We start from the raw sequence: 22565 nt of genomic DNA, 5'->3' as shown, positions 1-22565 counted from the left end.
CCAACTGCCAAATCTGCTGATGCCTTGATCTTGGACTTCCTGGACTCCAGAACTATTGAGCAATACATTTTTGTCATTTATAAGCCACCCAGTTTAAGGTATCTGGTTATAGCAGCCCAAACAGACTGAGACACGTGGGAAAAGAGGGTGCATAGGTATACACACTCACTGTGATAGTTAATTTTATATGTCAGTTTAATTGGGCTAAGAGATGCCCAGATAGTTGGTAAAACATTATTTCTGGGTATGTCTCTGAGGGTATGTCTGGAGGAGATTAGCATTTTAATTGGCGAACCAAGTAATGCAGATGGCCCTCCCTAATGTGGATGGGCATCACTCAAGCCACTAGGGCTTGCAAAAACAAAAAGGCAGAGAAAGGGCAAATTTGCTCTCTTTTCAAGCTGGAAATATCCATCTTCTCCTGCCCTCAGACATTGACACTCCTGGTTCTCACGCCTTCAGACTCAGATGGAATTACTCCAACTTTCTTGGTTCTCCAGCTTGCAGATAGCAGAACATGGAACTTCTTGGTCTCCATAATAGTGTAAGCTAATTTCCATAATTAATACATATTAATTTATATGGGACATACTGTTCTTTTTATAACAGTATTATAAATAATAATAGATCTTATTTATTAGTAGGAGATACAAATATATCTCTACTGGTTCAGTTTTGTTTCTCTGAAGAACCCTGACTAATCCACCCACTTTAGATCAGTTTAATGGGCCAATTTAATTAGTCAAGAATAGAAGACATACACTGTCTGTATAATTGATCAGATGCAGCTATAGGTTAACTTAAGCCATCTAGGAAAACATCTCTCAGGATCTGCCAAGCTCAATAGTTCTTCTGCCTTTGCTCTTTTATACTTGGAGCTTACATTTCCATTCTGGAAGAACTAAAATTACAATTTAAGAAAATATTACCTAGGCCACAGTCTCCTAGTGGGAGAAATCACAGTTATCTGTGAGGCATACCCAAATAACATCTCTGCCTCCAGGTTTCTAGCCTTCTGAAAAGCTCACTTTCCTGCATTCCCCCACCATCCCCACACTTATGCATGGGTGATTCACACAGTGGTTAGTTCAAGGACCATCATCACAACTCTACTTTCTGAAATATAATATTTGATACAGAGAAAAATAACACCTTTTGTATTAGAAATTAACAAGACTATTTTGCCATTCATATTCTTAAATATGTGGCTTTGAGAATCTTTCGAAATGCACAAGAGAGTCAGCTGTTGCTGTAATCCCTCGTTCTCATTCTCTCCTGGTTTCTGATGTGTGTCCTCAGTTGGGAAAGATGCCTTCACGGCTTTTGGTAGCTGCACTCAGATTAGGGGTTTCTCCATGATAACAGCATGTTCTGTGCTCAGGACTCAGTTGTGTAGGAAATGCTGCAATGCAGAGATTCCATAGCAGTTCCTAGAGATGAGAATTTTCTGCATGTAAAGTGACACAGTAATTATGACACTATCAGAATGTGTATTTGTCTCAAAGAGCATCAGATGAAGCTTTGTGAGCTGCTCTGATTTTGCTATGTAATGAGGGAAATTTCAAAAGGAGTTAACTACATTCCCATCCTCATGCAGTTTACAGTCTAGTGAGGTTAATAAGGAGCCACCTGAGACCATATTTGTTCCTCAGGTACTTACTCGCATTGGACAATTTATTAATGCATAATGCAATTTGAGTTCTGAGAAATAAACCATCATCAAATCCAAAATAACACAGAAAGACCTTCTAAGAATAGCACAGCTATGACATTTACTAAGAGTTTGGGAATTCGGCCAATCCAAAATTCCTAAGAGATTACTATGCATTGTGATTATGAGAAAATTGTGCTAATATTTAAAATTTCTGCTTACTAGTGAGCATAAAACTCCTAACAACTAAATAGGAAGTAGAGGCTGTCAGAGAAAGATGTGCATATGGATAAATGTCACAGTTACACATTGATATTTTTGCAGCCTATGTTGATGTGTGTGTGTATCCATACTTCCATCAAAAAAAAAAAAAAAACCAAAAGGGCAACATATGGTTACTTTTTTCTCCCCCGAAAAAATTCAACATACTCTGATTTAGCCTTCCTATATTGTCACCAGAGAGTTCAGAAGAAGCTTTTGGATTGGGTGGAATGATGAGGTTGGTAGTAGAATTGTTCTTTCCCCTACCCCATTCTGTCTTTTCCTGACCTCTCTCCCTCTATTAATTCCTCCACCCCATTCCTCTTCTATGACAAACTAACTGGGAATTTGCAAAAGTAGATTTTCTAAAAGGATATCTACTTAAAAGTCTTGGCTGCTGGTGGTCAAACTAGCAGAAAATTCAGGAAATGTGTAATTTGTAAATATGTAAAAATGATTTGGAGTCTTTAAAGTACTGCAGAGAAGATTGATTTTTACTTCTTTGGGGAATGGAAGAGTAGCCATAGAAGTGGTAATAAATAATAGACTTGACTGGTTGTTTGATGACCTGTTTAACTGGAAAAACTATTGTACTACATGCAGGTAAGATGTGAATAACGAGATGGGTGAGGGAAACACTGAAAATGAGAGATTTGGTGACAGAATGAATGAGAGAGGATGAGTGGGTGAATAAACTAAAATTCACATCTACATCAAAAGCACTCTGATATTTTGTGAAAATTTTCCTATAGTTTTCAGGTGATTTCTACAAATGTCAGAAATACCATTGCTCATCCATTAGACTGATACAGACAACTGAAAAATAGAATGCCTACATGAAATTCTGACTATATCTTTACTAAACATTTAGAAATCATAACATACATGTTGAAAAAAAGTTCAGGAAAAAATACACATTGAATTCTTAGACTTACAAGTCTGTGTACCTACTTTAAAATCATTTTAAAAGAGGAAAATAGTTACGATGTGGCTACCATCAGTAGCCCAGAAACCTAATATTTCCTACTTGTCTTTCTCTTCTTGTTTTCTCTTCCATGCTATCTGTTTTGTTCACTAGCATCTTTGCTATATAATGGTAGAAAGGAGAAAAAAGTCATTTTTTGGCTATTAATGAACTGGCTTAATATTTGATTAGGAAGAGGTTTGAATGAAATTAGGGATTTCAGTAATTCACGCCACCCTTGATTTTTTATTGCAGGGAAAATGAGAATTGGTGAGCTCTATACCAAATAGATGGATTATATTTTTATTAAGTAAGCACTCTAATGTTCTAAATTTATCTTACCACAAATAGTTTAAAAAGAATCCACATATTTAGTGCCTTATTTCATACTCTAAAAATATGAAAGGTGCATAGATTAACCTATTATTCCACATACAACACAAGCATAATCCTTTTAGAATATTTGTAAATCTGAAAGTAGGTGAAGGTATCACGTCAAAAAAAAGAGCTCTTATATTTGTTTCATACAAGTGGACACAGCATCTCAGTTCTCAAGCATGAATCAGTTTTATAGCTGGAAAGAACCTAAACAGTTTCAACACCCTCCCCCCACATAATTATTTGGTTATTCGTAATATTTGGCAATCCAGAGTTCTTCAGGCAATTTTTCATTCTGTTCAATGTCAGTAACAGAGACAAAAATTAACTCAGTTCAGTCCAAATAAATAGACAGCATCTGTGTGTCCTCCAGTGTCTCAGTTTCTGGGGAGCAGTCCTTATTTTTTCTTGTTATTGATCAGGTGCCTTCACTGGGTCCAACAGCTGAGTGCCAGGGACATCATCTCCTTTGTCTGTGCTCTTGCGGTAGCAGTTTCCTGCTCCTGCCAAAATCTAAGTCAACTCACTTTCTGTTGTTTGTCTTTTCAGCTTCTCTAGGACCTTTGTAGGTAGTTCCCTATATTAAATTCTCTGTTTCCAACTGAACCCTGACTGATGCATTTGGGGATAATAATAAGTTTGGTTATTGACAGGTGATAGCAATGAACACTGGGGGGGTCCTAGGAAATACCCAGGTGGAGCTGGATACAGTATTTCTTGTGTGTTTATCTGTTTTTAATTTTCAATCCAGTTTAGACATACAATGCAATACAATACAATATAATACAATACAATACAATACAATACAATACAATACAATACAATACAATACAATAACGTCCCAGCAATGTCAAATTGCTCTAAAAGCTTACAAACATAGGCTTGGTGCGCTTTCTCCTCCCTCCCTTCCTTCCTTCCTTCCTTGAGTCTCTCTCTGTCACCCAGGCTGGAGTACACTGTTGCAATCTCAGCTCACTACAGCCTCCGCCTCCCTTGACTTCAAACAATTTTCCCGCCTCAACCTCCGAAGTAACTGAGATCACAGGTGCACACCACCATGCCTGGCTAATTTTTGCATTTTTAGTAGATGCGGTGTTTCACCATGTTAGCCAGGCTGCTCTCAAACTCCTGACCTCAGGTGATCCACCCGCCTTGGCCTCCCAAAGTGCTGGGATTATAGACGTGAGTCACCATGCGCAGTATTGGCTTTCACTTTCTAAATTCATCTTGTACTAGAGGAGCCACACACAATTCACGGACCACTGCTGCTGGTGCACACACAACTCTTTGAGTAGCGCTAGCCTAGTAGAGAGCTAGAAAAGAAAACTGCTCTGCAGATTAGAAAAAGATGTGGAAGTCAAACATAAGATTCTGGAGTCACTGGCAAGTCAGTGGTAGTTGAAAACATGGAATTGGAAAACCAAAAAACCAATAAGAAGAGGAAATGGAGAGACAGAAGCAGGCTAAGGGCAGAGGGTCAGCAAACACCACACTTTGGCCAATGGCAAGTAGGTATTCTGCAGAAACAAGGACTAAAGGTGAGAACTGAGATGACATAGGGAGAAGAGAAGCACAGCTGCCCAGCATGGCATTCCAGTGCCTTGCAGGTGGTCTGCTGGCCTTGCATGCCTCACAGAGGCACTCAGTTCAGTACGTCCTGCTGATTAAGGCTGGCACAGAAACGTATTACCTGTTTTAGAAAGAATTTCATCAAAACAGTTAACTTAAAAGCATTGCAGTAATTTACTTGGAAAATTCACTCATGAAGAACACTGCCTTAATTGATGATGATACAGATAAATCTGAGCAGCATCCGAGTCATCCGATAGAACTTTCTACGGTGATGGAAGCACTTATCTGTGTAGCCCAACAGGGCAGCCATCAGCTATCTGTGGCTACAGAGCACTTGAAAAGTAGCCAGTGTAGCTGAGAAACTTGTTCACATTTACAATACAAAGTTTTTAATTCAATGAATTTAATTTAAATGTAATGAGGCCGGGTGTGGTTGCTCACTCCTGTAATCCCAGCAGTTTGGGAGGCCAAGGCAAGTGGATCGCCTAGTTTGAAACTAGCCTGGACAACATGGTGAAACCTCGTCTCTACTAAAAGTAAAAAAAAAAACTTTGCTGAGCGTGGTGACACATGCCTGTAATCCCAGCTACTTGGGAGGCTGAGGCAGGAGAATCTCTTGAACCCGGAAGGTGGAGGTTGTAGTGAGGTGAGAGCGTGTCATTGCACTCCAGCCTGGGCGACAAGAGCGAAACTCCATCTTAAATATATATATATAATTAATTGATTGATTTAACTTAATGAACATAAATTCCACAAAATTTTAATTCATTTAAATTTCAATAGCCTCACGTGACTACTAACTCTCTTACTGCATAGGTGATATGTGAGATTCATTGGCAAGTTTGGCTTATAGTAAAGATATATAGGCTTTGGGGTCACATGGACCAGTCTTTAAGTCCTCTAATCACTAACTCTGTGATCTTGGATTTGTCTCTTTCGCGGGCATGAACTTCTTCGTTCATAAAAGGAGAATCAATAATATTTACGTTTAGGGCCATTGTGAACACTGAAAATGAAACACGTAAACTGCTAGAACAGAGTTTCAATAAATGGCAGTTATTAGTATTAAATGATAGAGGTCAGTATTCAAGAACATACTTTGATTGTTTTGATCTTCTGGTCACCAGCCTGAACATGCACTATGCTGAGAAACAAGCAGCATGAGGGAACCCACGGGGGCTGTTGCCCAGGATGGAGTGGAGTGGCCTCTTAGTCCAGCAACTGACAATGCTTTTCTATTTAGTGGCTCTCTCATCTCAGCCTTGCTGTGAGCTGCCTTTTTTCAGTGTGATTTCTTCTAGCAAATCCTCCAGCTCCTCATAAGGTGCATTCCTCGCTGCTTTTTTCTATTTCCTCAGAAGAACTATGGTTGTTAAGGGGAAAAGACAAATTGAGCTTGTTCAATCAATAACTTTAATTTTACACACAATTCTAAGTCAATGGAGTCTGATCTGAGGGCTGAGGGTTTCTTAAGTGTTTTTCTGTGGAATTAAGAGCACAGATTCACCTTTACCTTAGACTTTATTTACCTTAGCCCTGCCAGATTGCTGCAATCTCTTGGGCAGATCTTTAAAAAAAAACAACACAGGCCTATCCCTAGATTGCTGCAATCTCTTGGGTAGATCTTTTGAAAAAATAACACAGGCGTATCCATTCTCCCTTAACCTAGAGACCTGGCATTAGTTGGGTGTCCTGCAGGTGATTCTGTTTCGTGGTCTGAAAACCGCTGATGTATGCCAGGATTTCAGGGGGATCTCTGGACAGACAGGGTGGTCTGACTGACCCTGGGTTAATTGAGGGACTGCTGTACCACTCTTGGGCAAGAAAATGGGTACGGGCATCCCACTGATCCAATACAGGCATGCTGGATATTTGATTGAAATTTTCCCTGGCATAGCCAATCATTGGAACAAGTGCCACTTGGAGCTGGGACTGGATTCCAGAACTCTTATTTTATTTTATTTTTTTACTTTTCCTCCGAAGCTGCTTTGGTTGTCTTGTTTTCAGAGATGGTTTACTTCCTTGTGCTGTCCTTTTGTGAGGCCTGCATCTGTTTATAATATATTATTATTCAGCTTATGGGCTTTTACACATTTAAAGTTTCACTAGTTGTTGACACAACTTAGGTACGTACCCATCTGGAGAAAGACTAGTGAAAACTCTGAGCTCATGTCTTTTCAAGCTCTCATTTTCACGTAAGAAATCATTTTGGCAGTCAGAGGATTACGGCTAATAACTGCATGTCCCTAGGCTCCCTGCCTTACTAGGAATAGTCCCACTGTCCAGAGTCACCTGTGAGTAATGGTTAAATTGCATACTGATTCGTGTATGGATGCTTGTTTGGGTACTAGTCAAATATTATTACATACTTTTGGAGACAGAAATCTCTGTGAAACAAAAGAATTCCAAGCCTAGGATAATGGCCCACTTCTGAAGAATAAACAAAACAATACAATTCCAGTACAAACAACTAATTTCAACATTCTCTGAAAATCTGTAGCAGTCCTTAACATTTTCAGTCCCCAAAACAAGAAAACTATGTCCTAAATCAGCAAACATTAGGGATTATGAGAGCAGTTTTATTGGCATAATTGATAAGACAATATTTACTGAAATATTCCAGCATGGATGTTTTATTGTGTTCTCTCTGGCTCTTTGACCACATCTTTCATTGGTTTTTGGTTTTGGTGAGGACAGTTTGGGGCTATTAAATCTACACTGGGTGATAGTAAAACCCTAAATGAGAACCTTAATAATAAGAGTTAGGGCTTCCTACTAAGTGAACTCCTTGGCATATACTTTATTATCAAGAAGTAGTTTAGGCAATAGAAAAGCTAAAACTTGGCCGGCTCACGTCTGTAATCCCAGCACTTTGGGCTGCTGAGGCCCGTGGATCACCTGAGGTCAGGAGTTCCAGGCTAGCCTGGCCAACATGGCGAAACCCCGTCTCTATTAAAAATACAAAAATTAGTTGGGCGTGGTGACCTGTGCCTGTAATCTCAGCTACTTGGGAAGCTGAGGCAGGAGAATTGCTGAACCCAGGAGGTGGAGGTTGCAGTGAGTGGAGATCGTGCCACTGCACTCCAGCCTGGGCAACAGAGAGAAAAAAAAAAAAAAAAGAAGAAGCTAAAACTCATTGGTTACATTCCTGATTTTCAAAGCATGGATCATAGGGGCATCTTTTATGACTTTATAAGTGAGACTTCTGGAAAGAAACTTAACTCAAAATGGCATAAGCAAGAAAGACAATTTATTGGTGCATTACTTCAGAAGTTCAGGATTTGACTGGTTTTAGAGGTGGCTGTCTTCAGATCGTCATTGGTGTCATCAGGGCTCTTTTCTGTCTCCATTGCTCAATTTGGCTTTTTTCTGGTGTTGTTTTATTCTCTAGTAAGTTGACTCCAGCTGCCTCACGCGTATATGATATGGTCTCAGGAGCTGCCCTGTGAGTCAGAGAAAGGACCCTCCTCCTGTGTTCCCAGAGGATATTCTAATTGGCTGTCCTGGGTCATATCCCTCACAATGTCAGGAAGGTCTGTGGGCTAGTCACACCCAGTGGGAGGGGGAAATTCCTAAAAGGAAGGGATTGGGGCAAAGAAGTGGGAGAAAAAAAAAAGTATACCTGAGAGGGAGAGAAGTTGGTTCCATTTGCTATGGGAATGATGAAAAATAATTTCTTTCTACTGTTATGTGACTTTTGGAGTTAATGGAGACCACAGCGTAATCCGTGATCACAAGGAATGTATTAGTATGCCAAAGGAAAGTTCCATATAAATCCCAGTATCATGTCTCTTTGTTAAAATGGTAGTCTTTTAAATAGAAAAAAAAAAATTATTATAAAGTCTGAGTTTTATTCAGTTGGCAACTTCTTAACTATTATGAAACAATAGATTCATTGAATTGAAGCACAATTTAAATATAAAACGATCTTTCTGAGAAAATGTGATGAGTGAAATTGTATTTTCAATGTACTAGAGATTAAAAAGAAATTCTTGAATCCTTGCTAAATATTTTCTAGAAGAAACAATTATTTTGTGAGTCCGTATTCCATTCAAATTCATTTTGATAAAGATAGATTTTATCTTTTAGACTTCCCAATAGCAAAATTAAATTACAATGCTTTTAGTCTTCCTAAAACAACCCCTCTCATGAAACAACCAAGTTATTAAGCAAATCTAAGCAGAAAGCATTCTTAAATAATATATTAGGCGATTTATAATGATGCACCCCAAAACGTTTCATTTTAAAACATCAGCTGGCCCACATTTCAGGGGTAAGTACATCACGCTTGATATTTTTCGTTATTTTTTACTATTTTCTCCAAACTCTTTTTTGAAGTCTTAAAAATGCCTTCAGAAATTAAGCTAGACCTCTCCATCGAAGTATATGAAAGTTAGTAAACAGAAAATGTCAAGCACCAAGACGTCTGTGTGGCTTGACTACTAAGTGGGGTTATCTTATTCAGGACACAGGCTCTAAGTCTACAGAGTTGAGCTATCTGCACTGGGGTGGCAGTCCGAGATCCAGCGGTATCACCGGGTGGGAGCAGGGTGGGGGTGCTTGCGTGCGGATATAGGTGGGGGTGGGGGAGGGGTAGGAAATGGGGTCGCCGACCGAGTGCAGGGGTGGGTCAGGGGTGCGGTGGACTTCAGTAGCCGGGTGGAGATGTTGGGAGAGAGGCAAGGCTTGGAGCCGAGGTGCGAGAGGGGTGGGTACCCGGAAGGTGGGGTGGCGGCGGGCTGGAGGCGGGGCGGGGCGCACGAGGGGCGTGTACACTGGCTCAGGGACACGCGTTCTCGGCCACAGCAACTGGCTCCAAGTTCCCTCCCTCGCTCTCCGGCGAAGCCTGCCTGAGCCCTCCCACTCGGTGCAGACCGATCCATCGCGGCTGCCGCCAGCCGGGCCCTCCGCGGCCGCGCCTCCTGGGCCCGTTCCGCCAGCCCCGTCTGCTCTCTACGAGAGGCCCCGCGACGGTGACCGTGAGGACTCGGCGGCCCCTACAGCCCGCTCTCGGCCCTCCGTCCCTCGCGGGCCCCGACTCTCCCTCCTCGCAGTCCCCGGGAGCCTGGCGCCCGGCTCGGGCCGCACCGCCAGGGACTGGGGTGCGCGACCCAGGTAAGACTGGGCCGTGGGGGCCGGGAGAGAGACTGCTGGGCTGGGGTTGAGATTTGGGTTCAGTGGTCGCGCCGCGCCCCGACTGCGGACAATGCGAGAGCTGCGCGCGGCCGGGCGGCGCGGAGCTAAGCCGGCTTTGAGCCTGCAGCTTCCCCGCCCGGCCCGGGTCTCCATTCAGCCCGGCCTCACTGGCCCAGGCGGACCCCGGCCGGCTTTCTGGGCCGCCGGGGGAGGCGCAGCGCCGCTGCCTACCCCGCGCCCCCTCTGCGCTCGGCTTGGCTGCAAATCCTGGGCTCGGCTAGGAGGCCGGGCGCGGGCCCGGGGCTGGAGCCGGGGTTGGAGCCAGGGCTGGGGGAAACTGGCCGTGCTGCGGAGCGGAGGTGGGCTCCGAAAGCGCGTCTGCCGGTTGCTGCTGGAGGAGTGAGACTACGAGGGATGGGGACTCCTGTCGGCCACCGCTCCTTGAATGGTCTCTAATCTCAGTGTTAAATACTTCGAGAATATCAATACCACCTAATCCTTGTCTGGGAATTACTGCTACAAATGTAGATTCTGAGGTTCCGAAAGTTTGTTTTTGGTTACCCCCTCCAGCTCCTCCCGTGGCCTCAATTGTCTCTGTTTTCTTTGAAAGCATACAGATTTGAAATAGAATTAAATTCTCCTTGGCTCACTCGTGCCTCCATCACCCAGCGGAGCTCATAACTTGGCAACAAAGCCCATGCAGGCTGTGGGAAGCCGCGATGCCTGCTGCCCAGCCTGGTGCCCTCCTATTGTTTAGAGCTGGAGCTGTACAGTGTACATGGCAGTGACAGGTCTCCCCTAAGCTGGCTCATGGGGAAGGGGGAGATGACTTTGCAATGTGCTTAAATTACTCTGGAAAGTGGAAAGAAAACACCTGGTGCCCGGCTTTTTAACCCTTTCAAGTTGTTATTTAGATTTATTGACACACACACACACACACACACACGCACGCACGCACACGCGCGCGCAGGCTTCCTTTCCTGCCTAAAAAATGGGCAAACTTTGGGTTCTTCCTCGCAGCCAACTTATCTCCTCTGCAAAATCTGGCACACATCTGTGACAATACTGCACTTCTGGCGTAACTGGTCTATTTCTCAAAAGGGAATATGATAGTAGAATAAGCATTTTTGCAGTATGAATAGTAGGACTTCCATTTTCTTCGTTTCCTTTGTTGGTGAAGAAGGTATTTATTTAGTATTTTCCCCCCAATTTACACGTAGTCATTTGTGGGAAGATACTTGTATTAATTTCTTGTGCTCATTTTTGTGACATCACAACCCCTGGTCATTCAGGTAAGCTATTTATTAAGCATAGTTATTCTAGAATAAGGGTGAGTTAATGGTAAACTAGAATCCTTCACTGATAACATCCCATTGGTTTACCCTACGGTATTGAATCTGTAGTGTTACTCTAGATTGTACACTGTAAAGTCACTAATTGAACAGAGAGGTGGTTGGTGCCTTGTCAGCCTGACATAAAGTGCTTAGAACAGTGCCTTGCATATAATTCTAGGTGTCAGTTAATATTACTTTTATTTTTTCTTGTCAAGCTATGTGTTTTTTTCTGGTTGGAAAATGGCTGTTTTGATTTTTAAAATTCTGATCTGTTAAATTGTGATCTATTTTAAGTCTGTGGTTTTAATTTTAGCCCGGGCTGAGGTTGGGTTGTTATTTTGCCTATGACTGACAGGCTCTTCTGTGTGTATCCTTATGCATGTTAAGGGTTGATTTAATTCATCTTACATAGTGGATCTCTAAGGGCAAGACCACAGTCTTGAACCCAGTCATGCCCTGGTGCCTTTCATAAGGAGACCTGGTTGTCCTTAAGAGCCTACTTGTTTAAAGAGAGGCCTCGACATTGGGGAAGACCTGGGTTCTGAACTCCATCCCTTACCTCCCCTGCATTCCCTTGTTCTCTAGGTTTAGAATCCTACTTCCAATTCCCAGTGGAAAGAACCACTGGTACAGCAGAGTTAAGTAACTCTCACAGTGTTAAGAGATGATAAAAGATAAATATGTCTACTCTATATACATCAAGCAGAGCACTTAATTCTTATTCATGCTTTAATCTTTAGAGCAGGATTCATAGCCTAACAAGCTAAGAAAACTCACTTATTTAAAACTACTTATTTGCCATGTGTTAGTAACCAAAGATTGTGTTTGCTGTTTAGATATTTTAAATGATTGTCAGGAGTTTACTCTCATTTCATGTTCTCCTTTCCCCTTTAACTTTGAAGTGACGTTTTAAAAATTATTATTCCTAAATAACTTACTTAGCTAAGCGAAGGGATGATATTAACTCTTAGGGCACTGCAGAAGCAAAACTGCTGTAGGCACAGTGGCTTGGCAGTAGATGGTGCTGTGGACAAGGCTGGTGGAGGAGGCACATGTATGGTCTAGTAGAATCCCAGGGATTAATTTAGCAATCCCATTGTTGGCTTCCCCCAAAACATACTCTTACCAACTAGACACTATCCAACAATCTTTTTGGGAATACAGTTTGTTTTTAAATTTGTACTTTGTATGTTCAACATTTGTAGACTATTGACCATTTTTCTCTCTGAAAGCGATCGCATTTTAGGTGCTAGACAAACATTGCTTGTAAAAATATTATTAGGCAACTGTTCACCTTATTTTCCCATAGTAGAGTCAGATTGATCAGCCGAGCCTAGAGTATCTCCAACTAATCTGAACTTTTTTCATGCTTAACTTTTTAGGAGAGAGAAACAAATGATCAGAAACCTACTTGCATCTTGAATTTAAGAAAACAATTTCTTAGGGCCAATTCTCATTTACTTTGATTTGCGTCATTCTTCTGCTTCCTGGTGTGATGCAGTGAGAATTGATATTCAGGATGAAGACTGAAGTGTTGCAAAGTCATGACTCATCCAAGAAAAATACATCCATTTTATTCAGTACAGACACCAAGCCTAGAAATCTAGTACACTCAGAAAAAGGATTTTCTGGTTCATAATAACAGTTATCTCTAAGGGCTGGCTCTGGGACCAGCAAAGTCCTCGATGGTTGATGTTAGGTGTGTTCTCTCCTCTAAGAGAGAGTAGGTGCTGTTATCCCTTTTCTATCATACAAGTGAAGGGAAGTGACTTGTCTGAGTCACATAGCTAATATGTGGCAAGGTGTGTGTGTCTCCAGACCCCATGAATCTTTCTGTCATACCAGGAGGGGTAACTTCTGCCTTGTACATTCAGTTGTTGGAGGTGTTTGTGTTTCATACTTACTTTTCAGGTTTGATGTCAACAAATCTCTTCTCTAGAACTCATTGACATACTTTGAATTTTGTGGTTTGCATTTGATTATCAAAGAGTCTAAAATGAGAAAAGGTACACCACTTTTAGATTTCAGGGGAAACCTTTTAAGATTTCACAATACCTTGTTAAAGATTGCTTGTTTTAGGAAGGTTGAAGAGAGAGATGGCACATTTAACTTCTTTGAACTATGTAGACTCCGATAAAAATGTCTTAGATTTAGAAGTAATAAAGAATGTTGGGTCTGTTTTTGACTTTGTTGCACAGGTGATCTGGGAGTACCACAGCTCCCCATATGCCCAGTGACTTTCTTTCCTTTGGGTTAAAGAAAGTGTATTCATTTTGATCACTTAAGTACATCAGAGGGGATTATGATTTTGGAAACATTGAATCAAATCCTCATTCTGTATATTCATTTATTTTATTTTAGACTTTAGGCAGAGCCTAATCTGATTTTTTTAATGGTGATTTTTTTTTTTGTACTGAAAACATTATAGAAATACAAAAATGTAATATTTGGGAATTGTTCAGAAGAAAACACATATTATACCCAAAGTGTTCATCAAGGAAGCTAAATGTAGCATTAACACTAGACTTTGAAAGGATAAGTTATGGGATGATTTGTATGAAAAATTTTGGGGAATAATTGTAGGAAACTTAGTTTTTCATGTTTTGTGAATGTTAACATCCAAACGATTACGGATAGTAAAGATATAAGACTTCTCCACTGTTGCAGAATTTCTTTTTCATCCGGTTTTAAAACAACCTTAGTTTGTTTCTGAATGATCCTTTTGTAATATAAAATTAATGTACTTAAATCATGCCTATGTCATTTTGACATCTGAAATTTCCTTACACTTATGGGAAGAAGGGATTGAGTGGGATTTTTACGTTTTTCACATTTTACAGTTTGTCTCATGAGGAAACTCCCATAAGAAACTGGCATTCAAAGACATAAGCCTTGTTTTTTTTGTTTTTGTTGTTTTAAAGGAAACTTTAGTAGGTGAAGCAAGTTACTTTCTTTGCTCAGTATGTTTGGTTATAAAAATAGTGAACATGTGGATGATTAAACAGTTTTAAACCGACATTAAATCTGTGACTTTAAAATTGTAAACACTTTAGAGAGAAGTTCAAAAATGAATACCTAAGCAAAAGGAAACAGTATGTCATTTGGTAGACAGGTTTCTGGAAGAATTAGAAGAATTCTGTGGTATGTTTTCTACATCAGGGCAAGATCAATGGGTTTTGAAATTGTCCAGTTCCAGATAAGGCTTTTAAAAATACAATTCACAGGCATATGGGAAATTTTTGAGTAGTTGTGTTGTAATGCAAAACATTTTTTTTTTTTTCCTCACAGCACCATTAGAAGTTTATTTCATCTTTTTAATTTTATTTTTTGGGAGGAATCACATATAGGCTTCAAAACGATCATTCTCACCAGTGATTTTTTTTTTTTTTGGTCCCGTTAACTGGAACTTAATATAAATAAAAAATAAGTAATTATGCAAAAGAACATAGTTTACTAAGTTCCTCTACTATGATGATTATATTAAACACATATTGATAGAGGACTTATTGTGTGCCAGGGACTTTGAATAAACACCAGTCAGGAAAGACAAGGTTCCTTCCTCTTTGAGGCTTTATTGTATAAAGTGGGAAAATAGATAATAAATTAAGTGAATAAATGAAAAGTGAATTTAAGGCAATAATAAGTGCAGTCAAGAATGGGGGCCACTTTTCCATCTGGGCTTGGTGGTCTGGGAGGGCTTCACTGAGGACTTTAGAACTGACTTCAGTGAAAAGAAGGCAACCTTTGCAAGGTCTCTGGGCATTGAGGATGGCCCATGCAAAGGCCCTGAGACAGGCAGAACCTGCCCTTGTGAGGATCAAGAGATAGCAGCGAAGGAACCAGGTCAGCAGGGCCTTATGGACCACAGGGGAGCTGGGGTTGGGATGGAGTGTTTCCATTTAGTTTGAGTATAGTGGGAGCTGCCAGATGGATGACGGAGGGTAGATGATTCTCTCAGTTTCTGATAAGTTCTTTCATGTTACTTGTGATAGCACATCTCATTGTAAGGGCTTTTGTTAGTACACTGATTTTGGTGCTGTTTGTATTTTTCAATAGGAAATCTTACTCATTTTATAAATAAGAATATTTGTGTATTCTTCTTCAGGCTTTTAATCTTGCACAGTTTTTGCTTGTTGACTACAGTCCTTGGGTGAAGTTTAATGAATAAAATGCAAAGACTTATCTTCAAAGACTTTTGTAGACACTCCACATTTATGGATGTGTATATATATTTAGTCACACACATGCCCAAGCATGTTAGTCAGTTTACTTTCTCTGGCTACCATGGGGGCCACCGTTTCTACTCTTGGCCAAAAAGAGACAGTTGGAAATTGGGCATTCAGCAATTTTGGAAAGTACCAATGAATCCTGATTATCCTTGTGTGTTTTTACCACATAGTTAAACAAGGTGAATTGGGACGTTCATTGTATAGTGAGTTGGGGATTTGAAAAAAATTCCTTTAATCTATCCCTAGTCAGTGCCCTTTCAAATGATCATTAATTGGAATGTTGTGATTTTAAAATCAGATTTTTTTCCCCAATAAATTTTGTTCTTGTTTAGTGACCATGACAGAAGAAGAGAAATCATTGTGTGGGTTGTTAATATGACTAGTCATGGGTGCTCTTCACAGCTTCTGTTGGCTTTGTTCCAACCTGCAACATGCACTGGCTGTGTAACCATAAACCGTTTTATAACGTTTTGGTAAAGTGGCCACAATTTTTGCGAGGATAGACTGCCTGCCTAGTAACTTAGTTCTTTAATTTAATGAAGATTTTTTTTTTCTAGTTCTTCTTAGTGAATCTGTACGTATCTGTCTTGGTGGTAGAGAGTAGTACAGTCATATAAATATATATTTTGTGGATAGTTGAAATGTTCTTTTAGGTAGTGCCAGAGATTATCTATGATGTGCCTGTATTATTTGGAAATTGACTTCAAATGAATTTTCCATGGAAGCAGTGAAAGTGCCACACTTGTCATGGAGCTAGTGTGTGCAGATGTGTGTGGGGTGTGTGTGTGTGTGAAGGGCCTAGTGTTCAGTATGTACATAGCATTTCCTGTTTTTCCAGTTAGAAGTAGCTCTGCCCTTGCCTCAGTGTGACATGTGCTTTAACTCATGTGGCCTGATTTGCTTATTTGATTTTTCTTACAGGTATTTTTCCTTTCAGGATTCACTAGCATCACAAGATTAAACTGTTTTGATTGTTCATCCCTGGTTGCTATCTCCACAAGCCTTTTTCAGAGTAATTTCAGTGTGAAACATGCTGCTGTTTAGGTACTGTGAGTTATCCATAAAGGGACCAAATCACAGGGCCCTTTAATTAAGCATACCAGCATATTAGCCAATACCTTTATGCATTTTGTGCCAGAGATGCTTAAGTATCTTCATTTTACTTTGGACATTTAATTTTACCAAATGGTATTAATTATTCACATATACCTTGTATAAGTCAGAGAACCAGAACCAATAGAATATACATAGAAAAAGAGATTTATTACAAGGAATTGGCTTACATGATTATGGAGGCTGAGAAGTCCCATGGTCTGCTGTCTCCAAGATGGAGACCCAGGAGAACCAATGGTATAAGTTCCAGTGTAAGGTCAGGAAAATATAAATATATTAGCTAAGCAACGAGAGAGAGAGAGAGAGAGAAATCAATCTTTCTCCACCTTTTTGTTCCATTTGGGCCTTCTACTGGTTTGATAATGCCCACCCACATTGGGAAGGGCCATTTCCTTTACTCAGTTCATCAATTCAATGCTGATTTCATCCAGAAACACCCACGGGTACAGCCAGAAATAATGTTTAACAAGATATCTGGGCACCCCAATAGCCCAATCAAGTAGACACATAAAATTAACAATCACATATATGTAATACAATCAGAGTAAGGTTTTGTTAAAACACTTTTTTAAAAGTATATTTCCCAAGTTGGTTTAAATGAGCTGACTCCAAGAGTGTTAACAACAGGTACCCCTTCTTTAAGTCTGCTCCTCTACAAAGTCTTTCTCAGTAGTGCTAGCAACATCATACTTTTTCCTTCCTGACCAACACTTCCTTTATTGACCCAATTGATTGCTGCATTTTTGGTGTATTCTTGGTTTTGTGAGTGTATCTTCTGTAAGACAGTAAGTTCATCCACAATGAAGACAGTATCTACTGGCATACCTTGGAGACAAATCGTGGATTTGATTCCAGACCACCACCATAAAATGAATATTACAATAAAGTGAGTCACAAGAATTTTTTGGTTTCTGGGTGCATATAAAAATTATGCTTAAACTGTATTGTAATCTATTAAGTGTGCAAGAGCGTTGTCTAAGAAAACAATGTACATACCTTAATTAAAATACTTATTGCTAAACAATGCTGATGATCATTTGAGCCTTCAGCAAGTCATACTCTTTCTGCTGCTAGAGGTTCTTGCCTTAGTGTTGATGGCTACTGACTGATCAGGGTGGCAGTTACTGCATGTTGGGGTAGCTGTGGCAATTTCTTAAAATAAGACAATAATGAAGTTTGCTGCATCAACTGACTCTTCCTTTCACCAAAGATTTCTCTAGAGCGTGTGTTGCTGTTTGATAGCACTTACCCCATAGTAGAACTTTCAGAACTGTAGTCAGTCTTCTCAAACCCTGCCACTGTTTTATGAACTAAGTTATGTAATATTCTAAATTCTTTGTTGTCCTTTCAACAGTAGAGCATCTTCAGCAGGAGTAGATTCCATCTCAAGAAATTAGTTTTTATTTTTTCATCCATAATAAGCAACTCCTCATCGTTGGTTTTATCATGAAATTGCAGCAATTCAGTCACATCTTCAGGCTCCACTTGTAACTCTAGTTCTCTTGGGCTTTCCACCAGATCTGAAGTTGCTTCTTTCATGGAAGTCTTGAACCTCTCAAAGTCATCTATGAGAGTTGGGATCAATTTCTTCCAAAATCCTGTTAATGTTAATGTTTTGATATCCTCCCTTGAATCATGACTGTTCTTAATGGTATTTAGAATGCTGAATCCTTTCCAGGCTTTCGATTTACTTTTCCCGGATACATCAGAGCAATCAGTGTCTATGGCAGCTATAGCCTTACAAAGTGTATTCCTTAAATAATGAGACTTGAAAGTTGAAATTACTCAATGATCCATGTGCTGCAGAATGAACGTTGTGTTAGCAGGCATGAAAACAACATTTTTGTCCTTGTACATCTCTATCAGAGCTTTTGGGTGACCAGGGGCATTGTAATTGAGCAGTAATATTTTGAAAGGAATCTTTTTCCTCAGCAGTGGTTCTCAACAGTGGTCTTAAAATATTCAGTAGCTCATACTGTAAACAGATGTGCTGTTATCCAGGCTTTGTTGTACAGAGAACAGGGATAGTAGACTTAGTATCATTCTTAAGGGCCCTAGGACATTCAGAGTGGTAAATCAGCATTGGTTTCAACTTCAAGTTACCAACTGCATTAGCTTCTAATGAGAGAGTCAGCCTGTCTTTTGAAGCTTTGAAGCCAGACATTGACTTCTCCCTCTAGCTGTGAAAGTTCTAGATCAGCGGTCCCCAACATTTTTGGCACCAGGGACCGGTTTTGTGGAAGACAGTTTTTCCACAGACTGGGGGATGGGGTGGGGAAGGGGGGTGGTTTCATGATGATTCAAGCTCATTACATTTTTCATTAGATTCTCCTAAGGAGCATGCAACCCAGATCCCTTACATACACAGTTCACAATAGGGTTTGTGCTCCTTTGAAAATCTAATGTCTCCACTGATCTAACAGAAGATGGACTGCTTGCCTGCCACTCACCTCTTGCTGTGCACCCTAGTTCCTAACCCCAGGGATTGGGGTCCCCTGTCCTAGATGACATCTTGTTCCAATATAAGGCCATTTTGTCTACACTGAAAATCTGTTGTCTAGTTGTAGCCATCTTCATCAATGATCTTAAGTCAATATTCTGGATAACTTGTGCAACTTCTACATTAGCACTTGCTGCTTCACCTTGCACTTCTATGTTATGGAGATGGCTTCTTTCCTTAAATCTCACGAAGCACCGGGCACACTGGCTCATACCTGTAATCCCAGCAGTTTGGGAGGCTGAGGTGGGTGGATCACTTGAGGTCAGGCCAACTGACCTTGAACTGACCTGTTCAAGACCAGCCTGGCCAACATGGAAAAACCCTGTCTCTGCTAAAGATACAAAAGTTAGCCAGGCCTGGTTGTGCGTGCCTGTAGTCCCAGCTACTTGGGAGGCTGAGGCAGGAGAATTGCTTGAGCCTGGGAAACGGAGGTTGCAGTAAGCTGATATCGCACCACTGCACTCCACCCTGGGTGACAGAGCAGAACTCCATCTCAGACAAACAAACCTCATGAACCAACCTCTTCTAACTTTCAGTTATTCCTTTGCAGCTCTTTCGTCTCTCTCAGCCTTCATTGAATTGAAGAAAGTTAAGGCCTTGCTCTGGATTGGGCTTTGACTTAAGGGAATATTGTGGCTGGTTTAATTTTTTATCCAGACCACTAAAACTGTCTCCCAAGAAGCAATAAGGCTGTTTTGCTTTCTCATCCTTTGTGAGTTTGCTGGAGTAGCAGTTTTAAGTTTCCTTCAAGAACTTTCCTTTGCATGCCCAACTTGGTTCACTGTTTGGCTGAAGAGGCCTAGTTTTGACCTGTCGTGGCTTTTGACATGCCTTTCTCATTAAGCATAATCATTTATAGCAGTTGATTTAAAGTGAGAGATGTGTGACTCTTCCCTTCACTTTAACACTTAGAGGCCATTGTAGGGTTATTAATTGGCCTCATATCAATATTGTTGTGTCTGAGAGGATAGGGAGGCCTGAGCAGAGGAAGGATGGGTTGGAGGGTGGTGCAGCAGTCAGTGGAGCAGTCAGAACACATACATTTATTGGTTGTTTGCTATCTTTTGTGGTTACATTTCATAGTGCCCCCAAACAATTACAATGATAACATTGAAGATCCCTGATCACAGATCACCTTAACAGGTATAACAACGAAAAAGTTTAAAATATTGTGCGAATTACCAAAATGTGATACACAGACCAGAAGTGAGCACGTGCTCGTGGCATTGACTGACTTGTTTGATGCTGAATTGCCACAGACCTTCTATTTGTAAAAAAAACATTATCTTTGGAGCGTGTTAAAGTGAAGTGCAGTAAAACAAGGTATGCCTGTGTATTTTTCCGTGGTGAACATTGTCTATGAAACAAAAACAGTGGTGTTGTTGATACTCATTTCCTCCCTAATCCATATGGTCTTTGTAAGGTGCACGTGGAGATGACTGTTACAGCCATTAGCACCTCTTAAACTTCTACCAAGTCTAAATCTCCATTTTGTGAATTATCCCCAGCAAAACTTACATTCAGGTGTAAAGTGATGGCAGTTACTTCGTACAATTACATCTTATTTAGAAGTTTCATTCCTATTTACTCTTCAGATTTTAACTAGGTAAAGAAGTGTTTTGAAACTTAAAAATAACATTTTCTGGTATTAACAGAAAATAGTTATTTAATTTGATGGTAACTACCATTTATTGCCTAACGTGGTGATATCAGGGAGGAACCGGGATCTCTATCATTTTTTTTCAGAAACCATCATTCACAACTGGCTTCGCCTCCATTAGCACGTGAAATCAATCACAGTAATAATAATGACAATAATATTATTATTCAGGCAGATCCTTGTATCTTGCTTACTATTTCCTGGCACTACTTTGTGTGATGGCTCTGTCAGTTTATGGTTGAAGTAGTTGATGTGTTCCTGCTTATGTGCAATTTTAGCTTTGCTTTCTGAGAGTTTAGGCTTCAAGTAGTAAAGAACTGAGCAGTTGCATTTAACTAAAACTTAATAATTTCTCTGAGTTCACTTTTAGACTCACTTGTTTAGAATGCTCTAGACTTTCCAACGGCTCTTCATCTGTCTCTCTTTGGGCCAGGAGTTGGTTTGAGACTAGAATCAGCTACAGACCCTGGCTTGGGATAAGGCCTAAGGGACCGTGCCAATAGTGGGTGGCCACGGAACCCTAGTGCGATGGCCATGGCAGGGTTCAGTAGGCTGACTGTGGGTCTTTAAACCCCAAGGAAGAGTTTTATCTAGACCTTCTAGGGTAAAACAGGCTGGGTCCAAGTATAATAAAGCTAAAACTTTTCACTAAGGACATTTCACTGTTAGGACATGAAGTCCACCCTTAATTGAATTTTTTTTTTTTTTCTTTCCGATACAGAGTCTCACTCTGTCCCCCAGGCTGGAGTGCAGTAGCATGACCTTGGCTCACTGCAACTTCCGCCTCCCGGGTTCAAGCGATTCTCCTGCCTCAGCCTCCCAAGTAGCTGGGATTACAGGCATGTGCCACCACACCTGGCTAATTTTTGTGTTTTTAGTAATGACAGGGTTTCACCATGTTGGCCAGGCTGGTCTCTGCCTCTTGAACTCAGGTAATCCACCCACCTCAGCCTTCCAAAGTGCTGCGATTACAGGCATGAGCCACCGGGCCTGGCTTAATTGATTTTTTTTTTTTCCAAAACCAGAGTTTGGATTTTGGTCAGCTGATATGGTGATTATTGGTGTCCCTAGTTGCTGACATCACTGCCATTTCCTAGCCAACCAGTATTTCAGTGCCTACAATGTGCCAGGCACCATGCTGCTACCTAGGTGGGTGGAAGTTGAGTCTTCCCTAGTCCTCGCCCTGAAGCACTGGGTAACTGTAAGCCCCATGGGCCTCGTCTCTTAGCTGGAATGTCATCTTCACCTTCAGCCGTCTCTTAGAACGTCACTTCTCTGGTCTGAACCCCAAGTCACTGCCTGGTGTAAGAGAAACGAACTGTGCTCACAGGTGCTCTGTCCTCATGAGCCCTCTGAAATGTCCTGTTGCCTCTTTTAAGAAATGGCTTTAGAGTCCAGTTGCTATTGTTGAAATTGTCCATGTACCTTGTGTATGGGATCACGTGGGTCCCACTGTTTCCTACCAGACATGGGTGATGCAGCATCAGTGGAACAAAGATACGTCTTTTTAGTTTGGAAGAAAAATGAGGTTTCATCCCATTTTCTTTCCCATCCCTCTGCTATGGTCTGCATTTTTATGAGTCCCCAGAATTCATATATTCAAATCTTATCCCCAAGGGGATGGTATTCAGAGGTAGGGCCTTGGCAAGTGGTTAGATGATGAGGGTGGAGCCCTCATGAATGGGATTAGTGCCCTTGTAAAAGAAACCGCAGAGAACTCCCCTGCTCCTTCAGCTGTGTGAGAATACAGTGAGAAGGTGCCACCTG

At 40.9% G+C, this 22565-nt stretch overlaps 1 protein-coding gene across 2 annotated transcripts in view; it reads left to right on the top strand.

The window, feature by feature from the left end:
• The first annotated feature begins 9638 nt into the window (after positions 1–9638).
• The window catches only part of FAM110B (family with sequence similarity 110, member B), a 164806-nt gene continuing 151879 nt past the window's right edge, over positions 9639–22565 (top strand). Inside the window, exon 1 of one of the 2 annotated variants that reach the window (XM_011961303.1) lies at positions 9639–9941. The gene's annotated coding sequence lies outside the window, so the exon portion shown is untranslated. The remainder of the gene's footprint in view (positions 9942–22565) is intronic. The other variant, XM_011961305.1, reaches the window with a different exon arrangement.

Source organism: Colobus angolensis, unplaced genomic scaffold (assembly GCF_000951035.1).
Source record: "Colobus angolensis palliatus isolate OR3802 unplaced genomic scaffold, Cang.pa_1.0 Scaffold547, whole genome shotgun sequence".
Classification (NCBI taxonomy): Eukaryota; Metazoa; Chordata; class Mammalia; order Primates; family Cercopithecidae; genus Colobus; species Colobus angolensis.
The sequence above is the reverse complement of the archived record's forward strand: the minus strand, read 5'-3'. Positions and strand labels throughout refer to the sequence as shown.